This window comes from Carcharhinus amblyrhynchos, chromosome 6 (assembly GCF_965287045.1).
Source record: "Carcharhinus amblyrhynchos chromosome 6, sCarAmb.v2.hapA, whole genome shotgun sequence".
NCBI lineage: Eukaryota > Metazoa > Chordata > Chondrichthyes > Carcharhiniformes > Carcharhinidae > Carcharhinus > Carcharhinus amblyrhynchos.
The window spans coordinates 44,580,461-44,597,114 of record NC_137329.1 but is presented as its reverse complement, the minus strand read 5'-3'; the positions used below and the strand labels follow the sequence as shown (position 1 = coordinate 44,597,114).

Here is a 16,654-nt window from a genome sequence, read left to right as displayed (position 1 = left end):
TGTCCTCTTTTCTGGGTTCCTATTGATATAGCAGCTGAGGGAGTACCCTTCCTTAGTGGGGGCTGGCAAGAGAGTGGATGGGAGGGACACAACACTGCCATTCTCACATTCCACAGGGATGAGGCTCCGGGCAGTGATTTCTCCGAACTTGGTGGCCTGAACAGACAGGTAAGCAAAGTGAAATTTATTGACAAACATTCAGAACAGAATGGTGACCTATCTGCAATAGTCCCTATCTATCCATGCCCATTAAGTGCCTATGGTTTCTTTATCTTCCTCACCCTCCCATTATGTCTAAGTGTCTCCCTAGGTTCCACAGCTGAGGTTGTGGTGGCCTGCTGACTTCCATGCCCTTTCGTCTGAGATGACTTTGGTGGAAGTTAAAAATAATTCCAGACGGTCAGAGAATCAAATTCAGACAGATTGTGAGGACAAGTCAAAGGAAACTTCACAGAGAGTAAAAGTTCAGACAAATAGAGATGTTAAACCACACATCAAGAAATGTTTTGATAGATTAAGGTGAGTATAGACAATAATGTACTGAAAGGCATAACTTCAGCAGATGGGGAGTGACTTATAGAATGGCATATACATAAGAGTCTGAAACATTTACAGCTCAAAAGGAGAAAATTTTCCATTATGCCTGTGCCAAGTCTTGGTTGGAGCAGTCTAAAACTCATCTTACTCCTCTGTTCGCTCCCCTGTAGCTATGTGCATTCCTCTGCTTCACATGTTCATCCACTATTCTCTTAAAAGATGCAATGATCTCAACCTCAATTCTTGGTAGCAAATAATTTAATGCTCCTTAACAATTCTGCATCAAGAAATGTCTCATAACTCTTCTCCTCACTCTCTTAGTTGCAGAATGAGTCTGTTGAAGAGGTCTTTGTCGTCTTCTGTATGTTAACAGCATGTCTTTATTAACTGCTTGTAGCTATATACAAATGTACAGTAAAGGGTACCAGCATGGAGTTATTGCCATCTTCAGTCCTGGCACATCTTTACCCACCACATTGCCCTTAGTGGGGGCCTGGGGTCTCCAGCGGTCCTCCGATTGTCAGATATCTCCACTGCAATTGCCTCCAACGGCTGTGTCATGTGTCAGTGAGGTGATCGCCAGGTTGTGAGCCCAAGCCTATTCCAGAACTAGTGCATGTATCTGCACTAATGGAGGGTGCAGGGGAATGCAGTGACAGGTCTTTCTTGGATCCTTCCTCTGTCTCTTCTCGGTGCTGTGGGGCTGGTGCTGAGATTCTTGCTAGTTGCCTTATTCCACATTTTCCTGCTGGTGGCTGGAATAGGGAGAAGAGATTAACTAGGCAGACTCCAACATAGTGACCGGAATGCTATGGTCATTCATGCCAGCAGGATTTTCCCATTCCATTGTAGTGAACAGAGATTTGGCTGGGTGCAAAATTCTCCGACTTCACTGCAGCATTGCGTAAATAGCTAATAAGATTGCACCCAGTAGGTCACTTGCAGTCATTGTCCCCATGTTGTTGATGTAAGCTGGATTGTTGCAGGATACTGATCTCACTTCCAGGTGGGAGCGATCTCTGTCCAAGGCAATTAATTCTGCTGCCCGCTCTTTGTGGGAAGAGAGTGCCCTAAGCTCAGGGGTACGACCTTGTGCTCTCCCAATAGTTGTGAGAGATCTTGTCCTGTATAAAGATAGATGGATTGACTGTGAGCACTATGGATGAAAGAGCATTTCAGAAGCATGCATACCTGTTGTGTCTGCTGAGCCCCACCCAGTAAAGGATTACAATGCCACTTGTGTGGGATCTGACATGAGATGGTAAGTGATGAGTGGCTGGCTGATGTCCCAAATGCTGGTAATGTGTGACATCCTTGTGAACTCTAACACTTAGACTGCCTGATCTCTTTATGAGAGTGTGAGTTTGGAGTGAGCGGAAGTTTCATTTACCCTGGTGGAGTGCATCAGATTATTCCTTCTTTTCCTGCATTGCAGGTCAGTCCTTTTCTGTTGGCCATTGGTGATGATTTCCCTGGTGACCTCGTCCTAAGCCGCTGTGGAAGACCTCCTGCTCCCATTCCTCAGACAGAGGACTTCCTGCCTTTCCTGGGCAACTTGAAGGAGAATCCCAGGAGGGCCTCGTTGAACTGTGAAGCCAAAGGTTATGCGTGGTTTGGGCACCATGGCGAAACAGAAGTTCATGTCATACTCGGGCTGCAGTGGGTGAATGTTTGTGCAGGTGCCCTTTAAATATGGTACCAGAATCTTCAACCTCATGCGGTAACAATGAGGGAGACAAACGCATGCTCACCCTGCCTTGAGATTTAAGAGCTTCTTGCTGCATATTGAGCTGAAAAGCGTAAAATTGGGTGGATAAATCCAATCCCCCACCCAGTGGGAATTACAACAAATTTCCTGCCCACCACCACTTAGTTTCAGCCCATAGTCTATCTATCTTTTCCAATTTTAAAACAATTTCAATTTAAGTTTCACCTCAAATGAAAATATTCCTAGTATCTCTGGGAGATAAAAGTTTGACATGCAGTGAATATGGAAATCAGAAATAAAGGAGGAGAGAAAGAGACTGTGAAATTGAACAGGACCCAAAAACAGCCCCTGTTTTCATGATAAAAGAATTTCTTAAGCCCATTATGTAAACAGTACGCAAACTTTAAAGTACTTGCTTATTTAAATGGTTGCTGCATAACTGCATGTCACATTAGGGTGTTGCAATATCATGAGAAACCAGCATGCATTAAAGTTAATATGCATTGCTGCTCAAAACTAGTCAATGCTTCTTAAAGGGAAGGTAACTGTAGAAAGTGCCAGAAGTCATTATGCAACTGACTCTGACATGGGAAAGATAGAATAATGCCATAACATAGCAGAGAAGGGGGTCTGAAATTGTCCAACATAGCACAAGAAGCCTTGATGGAGGAGAGGAAAGATGCCTTCTATCCACAGGGTGTCAAAAGCCCCGCCAAACATACTGCCAAATTAATGGTACTAAATAGCCATAACAGTCAATGCTAATTTTAACAGAGGATGTGGATGTAGTGCCATGAGATGAGATGTTCAATTAATTTACATGATGGTTCATAGATACTCAATACACCATAATGTATTCATTCACTTACCAATGATCTCTATCAATCATGACTCACACCTAACACTCATAGTTTCGCTATACCCTTACACATTTAGCATTGCTGCAATTCCTGTGCCCACATCTTGCAGCTCACCAGCTTTTTATTCAATTATGACAGCCACATCACCTTAACAACTGCTTGAAAATTAAAATCTGGGCATTGAAAAAATATAATGCAGAACATACTGCATATTTACTCATAATATTACCATTATGTTAACTGAAAGTATGCCATCCACAGCATTATCTGTAGAGGGATTCATTGTTGTGGAATGTTATGATACCTTTGCACAAACGATTTAACATGTAAGGGATAATTTTGTTCTGCCAGTGGCATTGTCACCCATGAGCAGTGTACCATAGAAATTTGGAACTTGCAATGGTGATATATTGGGATTCAACTTAAATGGTCAGAAAATCATTCACAATGCATACCCATATTTTTGCTCTACTGTCCAAGATCATGAATTAACATCTGCTTCCAGCCCACCTCTACACAGTAGTTTTAAACTATAAAATGCAGGAATGGAAGCGTGCATGACTTTACAACTGTGTGCTATGACTGAATGTTTTTGGTTTTTAACTTCAGGCAAGCCAGTGTTAATTGTTTATACACACTTAATATTTGGCATTCTTACTATTCTCCAACCACTTTTGGCTTGTCAGTCTCTTTCAGTTTCAGAACCTTACACAATACAAAAAAGTCCAAGAAGTAACTTACAGTCAATAGAAATTATTATAATTGTTGAAAGTTGTGTGGTTATTTTTGCACAGCAATTATATTGGATCTTTAAATTTGCATTCATCCAACAGAATGGGTGAGAATTGTTCAGGCTGGAAGTAGGCTACAGCAGCATCTAGCAAAGCAAATAATCAATGACAGTTTATTCTCATAAAATTTCAACATGAGACTGAAATTAAAGAAACAATTTTAAAAATGGGAAAATATAAGAAAGCAAAGATAACTGTAAAGTTCCTCTGATCTTTGAATTGAAATATATATTATGTGCACAATATATATCTACATGTAATACTGTCCAGTGTGGTGCTAAGCCACATCCATATCCTGGATTCAATTTCTAATTAGGCCCTGAACTTAATAAACTATTGCTCAAAACTTCAACTACTCCAGATCTAAGTTGAACATGACTACAATAAGTTAGGTTGAAATGAAGAAGTGTGGTGAGTTGGGCATAGTAGAATGAGGCATAAATGGACTGTCCTAAGAATGGTAGGACAGAATTTTGTGCCAGTTGTGAACTTCCTGGTTCAGATGTGCTAGCTGATGATAGTGTCTGTGATAGTTGGATGCTTCCCTACATGGAAACTTTGAAGGTCAGCAACTATTCTAATGTATACCTAGTCCCCAGAAAAGAGTTTGTTTTAACTGGAATAAAAGACCAAGATGAATATGTAAGTAATTTTCTATAGTCTACAAAGGACCTTGGAAATCTCACTCCATTTGAGAGACAACTGGTTATATATAGCTTGAAGGGCATCACTCCTCAAGCATGAGGCATGATCTACGTCTTTGAGATACTGAGAGGCACAAATCTTGTTGTTCAGGAAATTATAAAAGTTCAAAGCTAATAAGTTTGCCGACGAGGGAGCGAGCTATCTTAGATCTGGTGTTATGTAATGAGGCAGGTAGAATTAAGGACCTTGTGGTGAAAGATCCTCTTGGGAAGAGTGATCATTGTATGGTGGAGTTTCTGATGCAGATGGAGGAGGAGAAAGTGGGTTCCCAGACCTGTGTCCTTTGTTTGAACAGAGGGGAGTACGATAGGATGAGAGAGGAATTGGCAAATGTTGATTGGGGAGCACATTGGAAGGTAGGTCTGCTGAGGAACAGTGGAGGATCTTTAAGGAAATCTTTCTTGGTGCTCAGCAGAAATTTATTCTGATGGTCAAAAAGGATTGTAGGAGGAGAGATAATCAGCCATGGATAACGAAGGAGGTAGAGTATTAAATTAAAAGCGGATGCGTTTAGAGTAGCTAAGAGTAGTGGGCGAGAAGAGGATTGGGAGAGGTTTAAATATCAACAAAGGATGACGAAGAAGTTGATAAAGAAGGGTAGGATAAACTATGAAGCTGGGCTAGCGCTTAATATAAAAAAGGATAGTAAGAGTTTTTATAAATATATAAAAAGGAAGAGGCTGACTAGGGTGAACGTTGGACCCTTCGAGGATGAGAGGGGGGACTTAGTGGTAGGGGATGGGGAAATGGCTGAGGCCTTGAATAACTTTTTTGTTTCGGTCTTCACGGAGGAGGACGTGAATAGTTTGCCAGGTGTTAGCGATGGAAAGATGGTAGGAGTGGAGGGCCTGAATGACATTATTGTTACTGGAGAGGCAGTGCTCGACAGACTGGAGGGACTGATTGTGGACAAGTCCCCAGGACCGGATGGAATGCATCCAAGGGTTCTGAAAGAAATGGCAGAGGTGATAGTAGATGCCTTGATGATTATTTTCCAAACCTCGCTGGATTCCGGGGAAGTGCCGGAAGATTGGAAAACGGCTAATGTTATGCCGTTGTTTAAGAAGGGTAACAGGCAAAAGGCAGGGAATTATAGGCCGGTTAGTTTAACGTCTGTTGTAGGTAAAATGCTCGAATCTGTAATCAAGGAGAAAATAGCGAGGCATCTTGAGGAGAATTGTTTGATAGAGCAGACGCAGCACGGTTTCGTTAAGGGGAAGTCGCGTCTGACGAATTTATTGGAGCTCTATGAGGATGTGTCTAGGGCAGTGGATAGAGGAGAGCCGGTAGATGTGGTGTTTCTTGATTTTCAGAAGGCGTTTGATAAGGTGCCGCACAAGAGGTTGTTACAGAAGGCTAGGGGGCATGGAGTTGGGGGTAGGGGGTTAGTGTGGATAGGGGATTGGCTGTCAAATAGGAGGCAGGGAGTGGGGGTCAATGGGTGCTATTCGGATTGGCGGTTGGTGACTAGTGGAGTGCCCCAGGGATCGGTGCTGGGGTCTCAGCTATTTACCATTTATATAGATGATCTGGAGGAGGGAACCGAGTGTATGGTGTCGAAATTTGCTGATGACACCAAGATTGGTGGAATGGCAAATTGTGCGGAGGGTGTGGAAAGTCTGCAGAGGGATCTAGATAGGCTGGGCGAATGGGCCAGGAACTGGCAAATGGAATTTAATGTTGGCAAGTGTGAAGTTGTCCACTTTGAACATAAAAACATAAGAAATAGGAGCAGGAGTAGGCCATCTAGCCCTTTGAGCCTGCCCCGCCATTCAATAAGATCATGGCTGATCTGTCGTGGCTCAGTTCCACTTTCCCGCCCTCTCCCCATAACCCTTAATCCCCTCGATTATCAAAAACCCATCAACCTGCGTCTTAAAAATATTTAGTGAGGCAGCCTCCACCACTTCAACGGGCAGAGAATTCCAGAGATTCACCACCCTTTGAGTGAAGAAGTTCCTCCTCAACTCCGTTTTAAACCGCCCCCCCTTTATCTTGAGGCTGTGCCCCCTAGTATAATGGTAGGAAGGACTATTACTTACATGGCGAAAAACTGCTGCATGCTACGGTGCAGAGGGACCTCGGGGTCCTTGTGCATGAGTCGCAAAAACCCAGCCTGCGGGTGCAGCAGGTGGTCAAGAAGGCGAATGGGATGCTGGCCTTCATAGCGAGGGGGATTGAATTTAAAGTAGGGAGGTCTTGCTCCAACTGTACAGGGCACTGGTGAGGCCGCAGCTGGAGTACTGTGTGCAGTTTTGGTCGCCGCACTTACGCAAGGATATTTTGGCCTTGGAGGGATGCAGAGGAGGTTTACTAGGCTGATACCGAAGTTCAGGGGGTTGAGCTATGAGGAGAGGCTGAATAAACTAGGCTTGTACTCGTTAGAATTTAGAAGAATGAGGGGAGATCTCATTGAGACATATAAGATGATGAATGGGATGGATAGGATAGAGGTGGAGAGACTCTTCCCGCTCAGAAAGGACAGTAGGACTAGAGGGCACAGCCTCAAGATAAGGGGGGGGGGGGCAGTTTAGAACGGAGTTGAGGAGGAACTTCTTCACTCAAAGGGTGGTGAATTCTCTGCCCGTTGAAGTGGTGGAGGCTGCCTTGCTAAATATATTTAAGACGCGGCTAGATAGGTTTTTGATAGGCAAGGGGATTAAGGGTTATGGGGAGAAGGTGGGAAAGTGGAACTGAGCCACGACAAATCAGCCATGATCTTATTGAATGGCGGGGCAGGCTCGAAGGTCTAGATGGCCTACACCTGCTCCTATTTCTTATGTTCTTATGTTAAGTTTCAAATCAGATTTGATTTTAGAAGAAATTTCCTTTCTGCATTATGATGACCATGTAAACAACTTCCTGCAAAACTGTTCTCTGTCAAAATGAATAGAATGGGCATGAGACTTGGAATATGGTTTAATGTTATAGGAATAACTGCAGACAACAATGATTAAATTCTTAATGTTATTCTTGTTTCTGTTCTGCTGATACTGGAACCAAGTATTCAACCCAGTAATCAGATTTAAATGGCACTGACAAATAGAATTTCTGTCATTTTTGATTACTTTTAGAGTTTAGGATATTAATTCACAATATGTCTCTGGGTATTTAAATTGGTGGGTTAGAATCTTTGATATGGTAGATTTTACCTTTTCAGTAGCATAGTCCTGATGGAGTAAATACTTCTTTGCTTCCTTCATTCTTACATGCTCTTAATTCTTTATATCTGGGAATAAAGTGGCATTATCAGAGATCAGGGAACAGCTCTCCAGGCCTTCATTTTTCTTCTGGATAAACTATGTTGCAGTGCAGTTTTACTAAAGCAATAGCCCAAAAGAATATTGAATAATATCACAGAAATATCCAAAGTGAACAGAAATGTTGAACATAACATTCTTCTTCCAACTCATTCCATTTTTCATTCACTGATGTGGATGTACTTGCTGGGCCAATATGTATTGCCCATCCTTACTTGGTGACAGTGAGCTACCTTCTTGAATTGCTGCAGTTTTGTGATGTATGTATACCCATAGTGCTGTTTGAGAAAGAGTTCCAGCAACATGATTCTGAATGATTTGGAGGGGAATGTCCATGTTGTGTTCCTGTGTGTCTGCAGCTCTTGTCCTTCCAGATGATGGTGTGGATTTCAAAGGTGCTGCCTAAGGGCCTGAGTTCCTGCAGTGCATCTTGTAGATGGTACACACTGTAGCTACTGTTCCTCCATGGTGGAGAGGATGAATGTTTCTGGATTTTGTCATCTTTTTGTATGCTTTATATGACAAGCACATGCAAACTGATGTCATTGATGCAATCTATCATAACTTTGTGAGCGCGCAACCTGTGAAGGAGGCCGAGTTTGGGAACTCCTAAATGTGGCTTTGGGAAGTGCCTAAGGACTTGGTGGAACATGGTAGCTCAATAACTACTTCTCCAGAGTATGTACCCGCCACCTGCAAAGATACTCATAAAATCATAGGATCATAGAAACCTTGCAGTGTAGAAGGAGGCCATTTGGCCCATCAAACCTACACTGACAACAAACCCATCCAGGTCCTATCCCTGTAAGCCCATGTATTTACCTTGCTAATCCCCTGACACTAAGGGTCAATTTAGCATGGCTAATCAACCTAACCTGCACATTTTTTGGACTATGGGAGGAAATCAGAGCACGCAGGGGAAACCCACACAGACAGGAAGAATATGCAAACACAGTCCCCAAGGCTGGAATTGAACCTGGCTCCCTGTTGCTGTGAGGCAGCAGTGCTAACCACTGTGCCATCACGCCACCCTCAATGGAAATTGTTTAGGTACGGTCGCTTGCTAGCTCTGCAGGAGTAATTTGATATAAGCTGCGGTTGGTTAGGAAGGGTGGGAGTGAAATGCAGGGGAAAAGTGCTGTTGGGTATTGTACATTTTGAGTTCATCTAATATAAACTACCTTGTCTTTGCCTACAACTGTCACACTCTTTCTGCTGGATGCACCCTCAGTGTCACCTGTCATCTATGTGGTATCAGACTGCAGAAAAAAAGCCAATGTTAGGGTATTGTCCTGACAATTATGCAATGTCATAAATCTGAACAAAACTGATTCACAATATCAAAGTTTAAGGTCTCAGCAGTATCATTTATACTGTTGCTGAGAGAACCATTGCTGAACTGACAACTTTTGTTGAGTAGCCACATGCTGTTGCTCCGACTTGCTGCTGATATCTGCTGTCAAGATCTATGTACTTGTGCCATCCTCACACATCCAGTCTAGTTAATTTGAAATTGCTGCATGATGTCCATCTTCTACCTACATACACCTAGGTCTTTCTGCTTGCCCCCCACTTTGCCCCCAGAGAGATCTCTGTACATTTTCAGCCACGATCAAACGGCTGAAGCATTGATATTGTATTTTCTGAATGTAATTTTTTCATTGTTTTCATTTTGATCTTGCAATTTCAAGCATTTATTCATAGGTTTTTATGATCGGCAATTTTTGGCATACATTTGAGCATCCACATTTTAAAGGTCTTTACTTTCTTCCACAGATCTTCATTTATTGTCCAGATTTCTAAAGCATACAGGAATGTGGGTAGAATGTAGCACCTTATGAAACCTTTTCCCTGTTGGATCTTCTTGTTGTCAACACATCCTTCATTTTAATATTATTTCAGGCTATCTCTATCATTCTAATTTCTGTGTCACATCTGACATACAGAAAATTGTTCATAATTTCATTCTTGTGTTACTACTCCAAGTCTAAATCAAGACTGCATTTCACCAATTTGTGTTATTATGATTTTGCTATTATGATTTTCCAGATCACTTTAATAACATGACTTATTAAGCTTATAGTTCGATATGGTTGCACTCCATTGCTTTAGGTTTATGGAACCTAACAGATAACGAATGTCTCAAGTTATTTGGAATGTATCTTTAGTATATTTGGTTTCAGCCATCACTTCTAATTCTATTTCTCCCACTGCTTTTAGATGCTCTGTTGTTAATTTCATCTATATTTCGAACTTTTCCTGTTTTCATCGTTTTAAAAGCGTTCTTTACTTCTGATATCATAATGTTTGGTCCATTGCTCGTCTCGGTGTCTCGAGAACTCCCGTGATTTAGATTATCATACAATTCACTTATATATTCTGTTCACCTTTTGCTGCTGGCTATCAGACAATATTTTATTACTTTAATATTTTATGTTTTATATTTTATCATTATAAAATGTTTTGTTTTATCTGACCAATAACCACTGCTTTCCTGTGATGTCACACATTGATTTTCTAGATGTTCTCTGGAGTCAGTGACAAGTCCCTCTCTGCTCTTGCAGTGTTCACTCCACTCCTCTGAGTACCCATCATTTTAATCGCCCTTCTCAGCACTCGTGCTGTTCCTTCCACCCATGTCTGTTCTTGTACTATTGTTTCTGCCCCCCTCTGTTCTTGCATTGTTTTCTGTGTCTTCCCCCCCTTCTGTGTATGTGTGAGAGACTTTTGGAGGCAAGAGTGAGTTACAGAGTTTAAAAGAAACATAGACCAGCTGTTAAGTAACAGATACTATTTGTTTCTATTGAAACGTACAAGAAAATCTATGCTTTTTTTTAACTGTCACAGCACTTAAATCAGTTAAACATTTACTGAAATATTATGCAATTTCTTTTAAAAACACCTTGTAGTCAACCAAGAACCAGGAAAAGAGACGTGAGACACACTACAATTCCACATCTGGCCGTAACAAATTACATGACAATGTCACTGACATCAGGACATGCACATTGCTTTGCAACCACTGATATAGTTGAGAAGTGTGGATACTATGGGAAAATACAGTAAGCAGACTCTCAACACCAGGTTAAAGTCCAACAGGTTTATTTGGTAGCAAACGCCACTAGCTTTCGGGACTCTGCCCCTTCATCAGGTGAGTGGGGAGTTCTGATCACAAACAGGGCATATAAAGATATGCATATAAATCTCTGAGAAAACAGGGCATATATATCTATGGGAAAACAGGGTAGTCCACAAACAATGGACTACCATTGATTTATTTTAGTGAAGCAAGGGAAAGAAAATTCATAAACCCAATTAAACTCTGATTTCGAATGAATGAATAATTAAGATATTCCAATACTATATGTAGTCAGTTGATTTAAGGCTTTCGAGGTTTCGGAAACCAGCAACTATCCATTCAATGTTGCTAACACAGAATTACGCCACGTTGGGTAAATGTTTACGGAGGTCAGCAGCAACAAGTTCTATTTCATGATGATGAATGAGAGTTCTTCCTGAGAGGAGCTCAGTCGGATTATTTGATAATTATTTCTTGCTATTTTCCCTTCAGACACATCACTGCCTTTAATGGGTTTAGGATGTAAGCAGCTAGAAACCTACCACTGCATGTCATCTATTCCGGCAAAGATTGATATGCGCGCTCCCGCCGCGAACGCGCCCAACTGCACAAAAGCTCGCCCCCGCGCTTGGAACGCGCGAATTGGCATTCCGCGCGTCCCCGCACCACAGCAAGACCACGCAGCCACTGCTCGGGCACGCGCACAATGTCCATGTGCGCTCCCGACAGGCGGACGCGCTTTCTCGCGATGTTTTGCTGCCGCTCCCGGGCACTGGGTGTCCACCGGAGTCGGAGGATGGGGACGTTTCTGTGGGAATCCGCAGCCCCGGGCTCCAAGAAGCTGTTCTCCCCAGGTAAGGTAGTGCGCAGCGGGAGAGAGTCTGAGCGAGTTGAATACCAACCCCCCTGTACACCCCAGAGATGGGGAGGAGAATCAGCAACCCTGACACAGGCATCATCAGCTCCGGGGAGAGGGGACAGCACAGCTCCGGGAAAAGAGCAGAGACGTGGTCTATTTGAAGTGGGAATGGAGCAGAGGACGTGGTCTGTCTGAGGGGCGAATGGAGCAGAGATGTGATTTCTCTGGGGGCGGGTGGGGTGTGGATGGAGCAGAGACATGGTTTGCCAGTGGGATTGGGAGGGGATGCAGCAGAGGTGGGATGTTGGAGGGGGGAATGCAGCAGAGACGCATGGTCTGTCTGAGGGACGGAATGGAGCAGAGATGTGGTCTGATTGAGAGGGGGATGCAACCGACACATGGTCTGTTTAAGGGGGAACAGAGACATAGAATCTACAGTGCAGAAGGTGGCCATTTGGCCCATCAAACCTGCAACAACAACAATCCCACCGTGGTCCCATCCCTACAACCTTACATATTTACCCTGCTAATCCCCCTGACACTAAGGGACAATTTATCATGGCCAATCAACCTAACCTGTACATCTTGGGATTGTGGGAGGAAACTGGAGCACCCGGAGGAAATCCACGCTGACACAGGCAGAACGTTCAAACTCCGCACAGAAAGTCACCCGAGGCTGGAATTCAACCTGGTTCCTGGTGTTGTGAGGAAGCAGTGCTAACCACTATGCCACCATGCTGCCCATGGTCTGTCTGAGGAGGGAGTGGAACAGAGACAGTCTGTCTGAGGGGGCAACAGAGCAGAGACGCAGTCTGTCTGAGAGGGGAACAGCAGAGATGAGGTCTGGGGGGGAATGGAGCAGAGATGCAGTCTGAATGAGGGGGGAGGGGAGCAGAGACACAGTGTCTGAGGGGGAATGGAACAGAGACATGATCTGTTAAAGGGGCGGAATGGAAGAGATGCAGTGTGTCTGAGGGGGAAACGGAGTAGAGACCTGGTTTGTCTGAAGGGATACATTTGGTGTGTCTGGAGCTGAGACAGATTTGAGGGAATGCACTGGGTCGAGCACCCATAGGTTTTATTTGAGGGGATAGTTCAGAGCAAAATGGCTATCTAACAGGGCTTCCAGAGATACATGAGCACCTATGATATCTGAGGGGTTACAGGATCTAGTTATGAGACTAAGACAGATTGGATGGAATGGGGCAGAATTGGGGTCTGTATAGATAATTCTGGGAGCATGAGACCAGTCTGAAGTGATTACCATTGTGAAATAAATGCTGATGCTGTGTCTATCTGAAGGAAATCCAAGGCGGAGTTGGATATCTAAATTATGTTGGATATCTAAATTATATTTAAACGAACACAGTCTATGATAGGTTTGTCTGCAAATTTACACTGGAGAAATGTATCAGATATAGGATTTCTATATATGGTAAATGTGTGGGGTTATGTGAATAGGTGGGAGTAGGGATGGGGGGATGGTTGGCAGGCAGACCAGGGTAAGATGCTGTTTTGGAGAGTCGTTGCTGAGTTGGGCTGAATGGTCTCCTCTTATGTTGTAGGGATTCTGTGATTACTCTTGGGGCCATCCGAGGGAAAATATTGCAGAGAAATCACTGAAGTATCAGATAACTTGGGCTAATTGTCAGGGATGGTGTGATGTTGATGGGAATTTCCAGAGGAGCAATGGGGTAGGCATTATTATCTTTCCTACAGGTTTTGCATGGGGAAAAGGGCAGAGATGGTGTCTCATGTGATGAGCGTCTTATCAGGGACATTTCTTGTCTGGGTGTGGGTGGGTGGGAGTGGTGGTGGTGATGGGAAAGGAGCAATGATGAAGCCAGCCATTGGCTGAAGTGAATGTATGCCGGTAGTAATGATGAAAATATTTTTAACAAAGCATCCTGACTGATCTCCAGGCTCAGTGGGGCTGTGTCCCTGTGTGCTGCAGCCTTTTGGCAGTATAGTTCAATCTTGGGCACAAGCTGAGATATTTTTGGCATAATTCTGTTGCTTGTATCTTGGACTGTGCGGAGTTTGATTCGACTTACAAATACCTGCAGACAAATATCTAACTCGATATAGTCTGAATAGCAAGTGATTATTATGCCATTGTTATGTGTGAACTGTACATAGGTATGTACGATGTGGTCAACGAATATCGGCGATAAGCATCAGGAGAATTGCTTGTAAAAGAAGAAATTCTTGGGGGGCAAAGTTTAGGAAGATAAAATTGGTGTATATTGATTTGCTTTTCGTGCTATTTGTAAACAGTATTTTGAATACTGGTATATCTTTTGGCTTCTCCCATTTTACTTAGAGCTGTCACATTACTGATTGATCAACCTTCTACGTTTATTCATGTCACTCATCCATTCCTTTCCAATCCTGTGCATTTAAGTCTCTCATTAATGCATCTTTCATCTGGTTTTAGGCCTTCTTCCTTTTCTTTCTGGCAATCCCATCTCCATTATTTGTTTCACTATATTTCCTTTCTGTCCCATAGATGATTATACCAATACCATCTCATCTTGCTTTGTTTTGGATGTTCCTACAAATTTTCACTGACCCCCTGATGTGTTGATTCTTGATTTAGGCCTTTCTCCTTGCTCAACACATCCAGCACCTACATCTCATTAGTATCCAGTTGTTGATCTCTCTTATTGATGTAGCCCAAATTCTGTATACTGGTATGTCATATTACATAATTTCATAAAACTGATTTTGAGATAGGCACAAGACTGCTGTAAGAATTAAACATATTTAGTGTAGGGGTGGAATTTGTATTCACTCACTGTGATGAAAAATACTTTATTCCTCTGGAAATATTGAACTTTGTCATGAAAAATAGTTTGTGATTTCAAAGAGTAATAGTTTTAAATCCCATAGAACAATATAGGCAATGCCCAGTATTAGAAATTGAATGCAGTTTGTGTGATGTACAAACAATGTTGATAGTTTGTAATTGTTGGAGTGATGCACTTTTCAATAATATAACTTCAAGCCAGCTTTCTGTTTAAAAGTTAAATATAAAACTGTTATTGATAGTAGCTTGCTCCATTGGATTTTATTGAATCATGTATTGTGAGCAAGTTTATGCATTTAATTCTGCAGTTTCATTGAAAATATGAAAATCAAAACGAGAACTGATTTGCAAACTGGACTATAGCATTATTTGTGCATGTTTTGTCAATTAGGTAACATCATTTCTTATGTCACACCCTTGAAATTTTTTTTTAAGTAGGTCAGATTGTTTCTGAAAGGAGTGAAACAAATGCTTTCCAATTTTCTAACTGAAAGAGTTTGTTGTAGCAACACATGGAAAATATGACTATCTCATAGTCATTTAAAGAAAGTTGAATTTAGCTTAAAAATGTTGATTTTCTGGCAGTTAGTATTTGGCTTTGGCTTTGATTTTAGATTTCCCCGTATGATTTTGAGCTTTTCCCAACATTGCTGGATTTGTGTTCATTTGATGAAAAAAAATTACAGTGCACAGTCCAGCTTTATAGTTGGAGTGTTTTGCTGTGAGATTTTGTAACATGGCTCATTTAAAAAAAAGTTTCATTTCAGATTCATTGTCCCAGTTGAAGAAATACTACAAATGTTTCCTGATACATGCTTGATAAACTTGTTGCACTATCTGGACCATGAATACAGCCCAAGAAGGCTGTATGTTCAATCTGATATAAAAAAATAATTTGCACCTGTGTTAACATCTTTCAGTTCTTCGGGACAATCGAAAGTAATGGTCTGGGTGCAGAGATCATTAAAATATCATGAACGGAAAAGAAAGTAATCAGAAAGCCTAGTGGAATGCTGGTCTTTCTAGCCAAAGGAAAAGAATATGAGAGGGTAAAGGTCATACTTAAATCCCGACTTAAGCAATGCGTGGAGTATTAGAAGCAGTTCTGAGCATCTCCCCTTAAGAAGGATATATTGGTCTGGGAGGGAGCACAGTAGTTGTAGGATGTCAGTGATCTCAGTTCCAGGAAAACATTGCAGGAATTCCTCAGGGTAGATTTTAGCAGCAACTCCAAATAGGAACAGGTTTACATACACACACGGGCCCACTTGGTCTGCTGGCACATGTAGTTTCCTTCATTACTGATGTCATGTGTGTGTCTTTTGTCTACCTGTGCTCATTGTCCTTACCTTCTCCCTTGCTCTCCCCCTCCTGACCATCGCCATTCTACTTTGTGTAATCTACACCTGAGGTTCTGCTGATCACAGCCCCCTTCAGAGCCCTTGCCACCTTCTTGTTGCATTAGCAATCCCCCTCTCAGGCCCTCACTGCTTCCCTTGCAGCCCCTGTGCTGAGCCTTTTATTGACTGTGCTCTCTGACCTTCTCTCCCCCTCCCTTACCCTTGCTCACCATGAGATTGGTGGTGAGGAGTTGGGAGAAGGCTGGTGAGCAGGTGGACTGTGGGTGCAAATAATGAAGTCAGTAGTTGCTGGGAAAAACTGTTCATATTCTGGGAGGTTTTGGGGAAGATGTTGGTGGTGTGGTGATGTCACCTGATGAGTAATTCAGAGGCCCAGGCAAATGCTCTGGGGACATGGGTTAAAATTCCATTAAATTAAAAAGCTAGTCTCAATAATTGTAATTATAGAACCATTTTTGATTGTCAGTACCAATCCATCTGGTTTACTAATGTCCTAACCTTCCCTGATCTACCTACCTGTGACTCTAGACTCTTAACTGCCCAGTGAATGAGTTTAGCAAGCCACTTGGTTGTATGAAAACGGCTTAAAAGAAAGTCTAAAGAAAGAGAGTGAAACTAGACTGATCACCTAGCATCAACCTAGACTATGGAAATACAAATGCAGACTTAGCCCTGTCAGTCCTGC

At 42.5% G+C, this 16,654-nt stretch overlaps 1 protein-coding gene across 5 annotated transcripts in view; it reads left to right on the top strand.

Moving 5' to 3' along the window:
- Positions 1 to 11,701: 11,701 nt before the first annotated feature.
- Positions 11,702 to 16,654, top strand: part of dagla (diacylglycerol lipase, alpha) — a 379,214-nt gene continuing 374,261 nt past the window's right edge. For 3 of the 5 annotated variants that reach the window (XM_080190325.1, XM_080190324.1, XM_080190326.1), the window contains exon 1: positions 11,705 to 11,794. The gene's annotated coding sequence lies outside the window, so the exon portion shown is untranslated. Of the gene's footprint in view, positions 11,795 to 16,654 lie in introns of all 5 variants that reach the window. The other 2 variants (XM_080190329.1, XM_080190328.1) reach the window with 2 other exon arrangements.